Source organism: Struthio camelus, chromosome 1 (assembly GCF_040807025.1).
Source record: "Struthio camelus isolate bStrCam1 chromosome 1, bStrCam1.hap1, whole genome shotgun sequence".
NCBI classification, from domain to species: Eukaryota; Metazoa; Chordata; class Aves; order Struthioniformes; family Struthionidae; genus Struthio; species Struthio camelus.
In genome coordinates, this window is record NC_090942.1 from 225,119,714 (window position 1) to 225,128,507 (window position 8,794).

The window sequence follows — 8,794 nt, forward strand, 5'->3', positions numbered from 1 at the left end:
TGGGAAGGAGCAGCAGTGTCCCTCGAGGGAGGGCCACGGTCTCGGCCATGGGACCGAGCAGGGCCACGGAGAGGAGCAGGGCCACGGAGAGGAGCAGGGCCATGGAGAGGAGCAGGGCCATGGAGCTGAGCAGGGCCATGGAGAGGAGCAGGGCCACGGAGAGGAGCAGGGCCATGGAGAGGAGCAGGGCCACGGAGCCGAGCAGGGGCACGGAGCCGAGCAGGGCCACGGAGCGGAGCAGGGCCATGGAGAGGAACAGGGCCACGGAGCCGAGCAGGGCCACAGAGAGGAGCAGGGCCACGGAGAGGAGCAGGGCCACGGAGAGGAGCAGGGCCACGGAGAGGAGCAGGGCCATGGAGAGGAACAGGGCCACGGAGCCGAGCAGGGCCACGGAGCGGAGCAGGGCCATGGAGAGGAACAGGGCCACAGAGAGGAACAGGGCCACGGAGAGGAGCAGGGCCATGGAGCCGAGCAGGGCCACGGAGAGGAGCAGGGCCACGGAGAGGAGCAGGGCCACGGAGCGGAGCAGGGCCATGGAGAGGAACAGGGCCACGGAGCCGAGCAGGGCCACGGAGAGGAGCAGGGCCACGGAGAGGAGCAGGGCCACGGAGCGGAGCAGGGGCACGGAGCCGAGCAGGGCCACGGAGAGGAGCAGGGCCACGGAGAGGAGCAGGGCCACGGAGCCGAGCAGGGCCACGGAGAGGAGCAGGGCCACGGAGAGGAGCAGGGCCACGGAGAGCAGCAGGGCCACAGAGAGGAGCAGGGCCACGGAGCCGAGCAGGGCTATGGAGCCGAGCAGGGCTATGGAGAGGAGCAGGGCCACGGAGAGGAGCAGGGCCATGGAGCCGAGCAGGGCCACGGAGAGGAGCAGGGCCACGGAGAGGAGCAGGGCTATGGAGAGGAGCAGGGCCATGGAGCTGAGCAGGGCCATGGAGAGGAGCAGGGCCACGGAGAGGAGCAGGGGCACGGAGAGGAGCAGGGCCACGGAGCCGAGCAGGGGCACGGAGCCGAGCAGGGCCACGGAGCGGAGCAGGGCCATGGAGAGGAACAGGGCCACGGAGCCGAGCAGGGCCACGGAGAGGAGCAGGGCCACGGAGAGGAGCAGGGCCACGGAGAGGAGCAGGGCCACGGAGCGGAGCAGGGCCACGGAGCCGAGCAGGGCCACGGAGAGGAGCAGGGCCACGGAGAGGAGCAGGGCCACGGAGCGGAGCAGGGCCATGGAGAGGAACAGGGCCACGGAGCCGAGCAGGGCCACGGAGAGGAGCAGGGCCACGGAGAGGAGCAGGGCCACGGAGCGGAGCAGGGGCACGGAGCCGAGCAGGGCCACGGAGAGGAGCAGGGCCACGGAGAGGAGCAGGGCTATGGAGCCGAGCAGGGCCACGGAGAGGAGCAGGGCCACGGAGAGGAGCAGGGCCACGGAGAGCAGCAGGGCCACAGAGAGGAGCAGGGCCACGGAGCCGAGCAGGGCTATGGAGCCGAGCAGGGCTATGGAGAGGAGCAGGGCCACGGAGAGGAGCAGGGCCATGGAGCCGAGCAGGGCCACGGAGAGGAGCAGGGCCACGGAGAGGAGCAGGGCCACGGAGAGGAGCAGGGCCACGGAGCGGAGCAGGGGCACGGAGCCGAGCAGGGCCACGGAGAGGAGCAGGGCCACGGAGAGGAGCAGGGCTATGGAGCCGAGCAGGGCCACGGAGAGGAGCAGGGCCACGGAGAGGAGCAGGGCCACGGAGAGCAGCAGGGCCACAGAGAGGAGCAGGGCCACGGAGCCGAGCAGGGCTATGGAGCCGAGCAGGGCTATGGAGAGGAGCAGGGCCACGGAGAGGAGCAGGGCCATGGAGCCGAGCAGGGCCACGGAGAGGAGCAGGGCCACGGAGAGGAGCAGGGCCATGGAGAGGAGCAGGGCCACGGAGAGGAGCAGGGCCACGGAGCCGAGCAGGGCCACGGAGAGGAGCAGGGCCACGGAGAGGAGCAGGGCCACGGAGCGGAGCAGGGCCATGGAGAGGAACAGGGCCACGGAGCCGAGCAGGGCCACGGAGAGGAGCAGGGCCACGGAGAGGAGCAGGGCCACGGAGCGGAGCAGGGGCACGGAGCCGAGCAGGGCCACGGAGAGGAGCAGGGCCACGGAGAGGAGCAGGGCCACGGAGCCGAGCAGGGCCACGGAGAGGAGCAGGGCCATGGAGAGGAGCAGGGCCACGGAGAGCAGCAGGGCCACAGAGAGGAGCAGGGCCACGGAGCCGAGCAGGGCTATGGAGCCGAGCAGGGCTATGGAGAGGAGCAGGGCCACGGAGAGGAGCAGGGCCACGGAGAGGAGCAGGGCCACAGAGAGGAGCAGGGCCACGGAGAGGAGCAGGGCCATGGAGAGGAGCAGGGCCACGGAGAGGAGCAGGGCCACAGAGAGGAGCAGGGCCACGGAGCCGAGCAGGGCCATGGAGAGGAGCAGGGCCACGGAGCCGAGCAGGGCCACGGAGAGGAGCAGGGCCACGGAGAGGAGCAGGGCCACGGAGCCGAGCAGGGCCACGGAGAGGAGCAGGGCCACGGAGAGGAGCAGGGCCACGGAGCCGAGCAGGGCCACGGAGAGGAGCAGGGCCACGGAGAGGAGCAGGGCCACGGAGCCGAGCAGGGCCACGGAGAGGAGCAGGGCCACGGAGCCGAGCAGGGCCACGGAGAGGAGCAGGGCCATGGAGTGGAGCAGGGCCATGGAGAGGAGCAAGGCCACGGAGCGGAGCAGGGCCACGGAGAGGAGCAGGGCCACAGAGAGGAGCAGGGCCACGGAGAGGAGCAGGGCCATGGAGAGGAGCAGGGCCACGGAGAGGAGCAGGGCCACGGAGCCGAGCAGGGCCATGGAGAGGAGCAGGGCCATGGAGAGGAGCAGGGCCACGGAGAGGAGCAGGGCCACAGAGAGGAGCAGGGCCACGGAGCCGAGCAGGGCCATGGAGAGGAGCAGGGCCACGGAGAGGAGCAGGGCCACGGAGAGGAGCAGGGCCACGGAGCCGAGCAGGGCCATGGAGTGGAGCAGGGCCACGGAGAGGAGCAGGGCCACGGAGCCGAGCAGGGCCATGGAGCCGAGCAGGGCCACGGAGCGGAGCAGGGCCACGGAGCCGAGCAGGGCCACGGAGAGGAGCAGGGCCATGGAGAGGAGCAGGGCCACGGAGAGGAGCAGGGCCACAGAGAGGAGCAGGGCCACGGAGCCGAGCAGGGCCACGGAGAGGAGCAGGGCCACGGAGCCGAGCAGGGCCACAGAGAGGAGCAGGGCCACGGAGCCGAGCAGGGCCACGGAGCCGAGCAGGGTCACGGAGAGGAGCAGGGCCACGGAGCCGAGCAGGGCCACGGAGAGGAGCAGGGCCACGGAGAGGAGCAGGGCCATGGAGAGGAGCAGGGCCACGGAGAGGAGCAGGGCCATGGAGAGGAGCAGGGCCACGGAGAGGAGCAGGGCCACGGAGCCGAGCAGGGCCACGGAGAGGAGCAGGGCCATGGAGCGGAGCAGGGCCATGGAGAGGAGCAGGGCCACGGAGAGGAGCAGGGCCACAGAGAGGAGCAGGGCCACGGAGAGGAGCAGGGCCATGGAGAGGAGCAGGGCCACGGAGAGGAGCAGGGCCATGGAGCCGAGCAGGGCCACGGAGAGGAGCAGGGCCATGGAGCCGAGCAGGGCCACGGAGAGGAGCAGGGCCATGGAGAGGAGCAGGGCCACGGAGAGGAGCAGGGCCACGGAGCGGAGCAGGGCCACGGAGAGGAGCAGGGCCACGGAGCCGAGCAGGGCCATGGAGCGGAGCAGGGCCACGGAGAGGAGCAGGGCCATGGAGAGGAGCAGGGCCATGGAGAGGAGCAGGGCCACGGAGCCGAGCAGGGCCATGGAGAGGAGCAGGGCCACGGAGAGGAGCAGGGCCACGGAGCGGAGCAGGGCCACGGAGAGGAGCAGGGCCATGGAGAGGAGCAGGGCCACGGAGAGGAGCAGGGCCATGGAGAGGAGCAGGGCCATGGAGAGGAGCAGGGCCATGGAGAGGAGCAGGGCCACGGAGAGGAGCAGGGCCATGGAGAGGAGCAGGGCCACGGAGCCGAGCAGGGCCATGGAGAGGAGCAGGGCCACGGAGAGGAGCAGGGCCACGGAGCGGAGCAGGGCCACGGAGAGGAGCAGGGCCATGGAGAGGAGCAGGGCCACGGAGAGGAGCAGGGCCATGGAGAGGAGCAGGGCCATGGAGAGGAGCAGGGCCATGGAGAGGAGCAGGGCCACGGAGAGGAGCAGGGCCATGGAGAGGAGCAGGGCCATGGAGAGGAGCAGGGCCACGGAGCCAAGCGGGGCAGGACGATGGCATGGAGCAGGGTCGCAGCTCAAACTCCTCTGGGGCAGCCCAGTGGGGACGCAGCCCCAGCCCATCTCTGCCAGAATCTGCCGCCGGGTTGCCCGCTCCGAGGGCACTGCGTCTTGGCGCCTGGCATGGTGGCGGGATTGGGGTCCGGGAGGGACGGGGCGGCCCCAGGAATTCCTCAGCCTTTATTAGCACTAGGAGAATAGCCGCAAGCACGGGACAGAGAGGGAAGGATAAAACTAGAGCCCGCTGCACCTGCCCGCAGTGGGGTGCCCTGGTCCTCTGGCAGCCCCATGGCAGGGCTCCCATGGGGGGGGGGCTCAGCTCAGGGGGGGCCCCGGTCCTCAGGCTGCCCCATGGCAGGGCTCCCGGAGGGGGCTCGGCTTGGGGGGCAGGACTCCCAGGGGGAGCTCAGCTCGGGGGGCCCCAGGTGCCCTCCATCCACCAGGCACTGCAGGAAGGCCAGCAGGGCCGAGCCGTGCCGGGGTCCCGGGGGGCGCGGGGACCCCCGTGCCCTGGAAGAGGCTGGCCCGGCGGAGGGGAGCGGGGGGCACGGGAAGGCAGGGCTGGGGGCCACGGGGGGGCTGGGCCGGGGCGGCAGCGCCGGGGCGGGGGGCACTGCAGCAGGGGCGGGGGGCGCGGCCGCGGGACAGGGCTGGCGGAGCCCGGCGGCGGCGGGGGGCTGCCCCCGAGCGGGGCTCGGAGCGGGGCGCGGGGCGTCGGCGGGAAGGGGCGCCTGGGCCGGCGTGGCGGGGGGCCGCGTCCCGCGTGGGGCGCCGGAGCGACACTTCTGCCGCCCCCGCTCCAGCTGCTGGCACGGGCGCTGCGGCTGCTCCCGCGGGGGTCAGGGCCGGGGGTCGGGGGTCTGGGGCCGGGGCCTGGGGCCGGGGTCGGGGGTCCGGGGCCGGGGCCTGGGGCCGGGCGCAAGGCTGGGGCCCGGGGTCTGGGGTCAGGGGTCCGGGGCCGGGGCCGGGGCCTGGGGCTGGGCGCGGGGCTGGGGCCCGGGGTCTGGGGTCGGGGGTCCAGTGCCGGGGCTGGGGGCCGGGCGTGGGGCTGGGGGCCGGGGGCTGGGGTCGGGGGTCCAGTGCCGGGGCTGGGGGCCGGGCGCGGGGCTGGGGGCCGGGGGCTGGGGTCGGGGGTCCGGGGCCGGGGCCTGGGGCTGGGGTCGGGGGTCCGGGGCCGGGGCCTGGGGCCGGGCGCAAGGCTGGGGCCCGGGGTCTGGGGTCAGGGGTCCGGGGCCGGGGCCGGGGCCTGGGGCCGGGCGCAGGGCTGGGGCCCGGGGTCTGGGGTCAGGGGTCCGGGGCCGGGGCCGGGGCCTGGGGCTGGGCGCGGGGCTGGGGCCCGGGGTCTGGGGTCGGGGGTCCAGTGCCGGGGCTGGGGGCCGGGCGTGGGGCTGGGGGCCGGGGGCTGGGGTCGGGGGTCCGGGGCCGGGGCCTGGGGCCGGGCGCAGGGCTGGGGGCCGAGGTCTGGGGTCGGGGGTCCGGGGCCGGGGCCGGGGCCTGGGGCTGGGCGCGGGGCTGGGGCCCGGGGTCTGGGGTCGGGGGTCCAGTGCCGGGGCTGGGGGCCGGGCGTGGGGCTGGGGGCCGGGGGCTGGGGTCGGGGGTCCGGGGCCGGGGCCTGGGGCCGGGCGCAGGGCTGGGGGCCGAGGTCTGGGGTCGGGGGTCCGGTGACCCCTGCTGTGGGGCCGGTCCCGCGCAGCCCCGGTGACCGCCGCCGTGGGGCAGGGCTGCGCACAGCCCCGGTGACCCCTGCCGTGGGGCCGGTCCCGCGCAGCCCCGGTGACCCCCGCCGTGGGGCAGGGCTGCGCACAGCCCCGGTGACCCCTGCCGTGGGGCCGGTCCCGCACAGCCCCGGTGACCCCCGCCGTGGGGCAGGGCTGCGCACAGCCCCGGTGACCCCCGCCGTGGGGCCGGTCCCGCACAGCCCCGGTGACCGCCGCCGTGGGGCAGGGCTGCGCACAGCCCCGGTGACCCCCGCCGTGGGGCAGGGCTGCGCGCAGCCCCGGTGACCCCTGCCATGGGGCCGGTCCCACACAGCCCCGGTGACCCCCGCCGTGGGGCAGGGCTGCGCACAGCCCCGGTGACCCCCGCCGTGGGGCCGGTCCCGCACAGCCCCGGTGACCCCCGCCGTGGGGCCGGTCCCGCGCAGCCCCGGTGACCCCCGCTGTGGGGCAGGGCTGCGCGCAGCCCCGGTGACCCCCGCCGTGGGGCCGGTCCCGCGCAGCCCCGGTGACCCCTGCCGTGGGGCAGGGCTGCGCACAGCCCCGGTGACCCCCGCCGTGGGGCCGGTCCCGCACAGCCCCGGTGACCCCCGCTGTGGGGCAGGGCTGCGCACAGCCCCGGTGACCCCTGCCGTGGGGCCGGTCCCGCACAGCCCCGGTGACCCCCGCCGTGGGGCCGGGCTGCGCACAGCCCCGGTGACCCCTGCCGTGGGGCCGGTCCTGCGCAGCCCCGGTGACCCCCGCCGTGGGGCCGGTCCCGCGCAGCCCCGGTGACCCCCGCTGTGGGGCAGGGCTGCGCACAGCCCCGGTGACCCCTGCCGTGGGGCCGGTCCCGCGCAGCCCCGGTGACCCCTGCTGTGGGGCAGGGCTGCGCACAGCCCCGGTGACCCCCGCCGTGGGGCCGGTCCCGCACAGCCCCGGTGACCCCCGCTGTGGGGCAGGGCTGCGCACAGCCCCGGTGACCCCTGCCGTGGGGCCGGTCCCGCACAGCCCCGGTGACCCCCGCCGTGGGGCCGGTCCCGCGCAGCCCCGGTGACCCCCGCCGTGGGGCCGGTCCTGCACAGCCCCGGTGACCCCCGCCGTGGGGCCGGTCCCGCACAGCCCCGGTGACCCCCGCCGTGGGGCAGGGCTGCGCACAGCCCCGGTGACCCCCGCCGTGGGGCCGGTCCCGCGCAGCCCTGGTGACCCCCGCCGTGGGGCCGGTCCCGCACAGCCCCGGTGACCCCTGCCGTGGGGCCGGTCCCGCGCAGCCCTGGTGACCCCCGCCGTGGGGCAGGGCTGCGCACAGCCCCGGTGACCCCTGCCGTGGGGCCGGTCCCGCGCAGCCCCGGTGACCCCCGCCGTGGGGCAGGGCTGCACACAGCCCCGGTGACCCCCGCCGTGGGGCCGGTCCCGCGCAGCCCCGGTGACCCCCGCCGTGGGGCAGGGCTGCGCACAGCCCCGGTGACCCCCGCCGTGGGGCCGGTCCCGCACAGCCCCGTGACCCCCGCCGTGGGGCCGGTCCCGCGCAGCCCCGGTGACCCCCGCCGTGGGGCAGGGCTGCGCACAGCCCCGGTGACCCCCGCCGTGGGGCCGGTCCCGCACAGCCCCGGTGACCCCCGCCGTGGGGCAGGGCTGCGCACAGCCCCGGTGACCCCCGCCGTGGGGCCGGTCCCGCACAGCCCCGGTGACCCCCGCCGTGGGGCAGGGCTGCGCACAGCCCCGGTGACCCCCGCCGTGGGGCCGGTCCCGCACAGCCCCGGTGACCCCCGCTGTGGGGCAGGGCTGCGCACAGCCCCGGTGACCCCCGCCGTGGGGCCGGTCCCACGGCCCCCCCCCCCACCGCAGCTCGCTCGGGAGGTCCAGCAGGCTCCTCCGCGCCCCGGCAGCCTCCTGCCGTGGGGCCGGGGCACGGCGGCGGGACAGGGGGCTGCCGCTTGCCGCGCGGAGCCGAGGCCAGCGCGGGGCTCGCCCCAAGCCCGGCCGGAGGCGCCCGGGGACGGCGCACCCGCCGTCCCGCGCCGAGGGGAAGGACCTGCCCCGGCCCGGGGACATCTCCGGCCGCCCCGGCATGCTCAGCTCCGAGGGGCGCGGGGGCGCCGGGAGCAGCCGATGGGCAACCGGGGTGGGCTCCGGGCAGCAGGGGGGCCCGCAGGGGGTGCCCGCCCGGCCGCCCCACGGATCAGCGCTGCCCCGGGCAGGACAGCTCGTGCCGGGCTGACCTCGTGCCTGGGACGCCCCGGCCCAGGAGGGAGCCGGCCCCACGCCGGACAGGGAGAGGAAGGACCCCCTCGAGCCGTGGGACCCCCTCGGGCCGTGGGATCTCCTCAGGCTGTGGGATCTCCTCGGGCTGCAGGAGCTGGCAGGACCCTGTCGGGCAGTGGGGGCCATGGGGACCCACTGGAGCCATGGGGACCCCTCTTGGGCAGTGGGGACCCCATTGGGCTCTGGGGACCATGGGGACCCATTGGAGCCAAGGAGATCCCCCCCTTGGGCAGTGGGGACCCCATCGGGCAGTGGGGACCATGGGGTCCCCCCTCAGGTCACAGGAACCCCCTCAAGCAGCAGGGACCATGGAAACCCCCCTGGGCAGCAGAGGCCATGGGGCCCCTCAAGCCGTGGGGACCATGGGGATCCCCCAGGCAGTGGAGACTGTAGGGACCCCCTCGGGTCACGGGGACCCCCCTGGGCTACAAGGACGTCCCTTGGGCAGTGGGGACCCCCTCAAGCAGGAGGGACTATGGGGACGTCTCTTGGGCAGCAGGAGCCGTGGGGCCTCTTGATTGTGGGGACC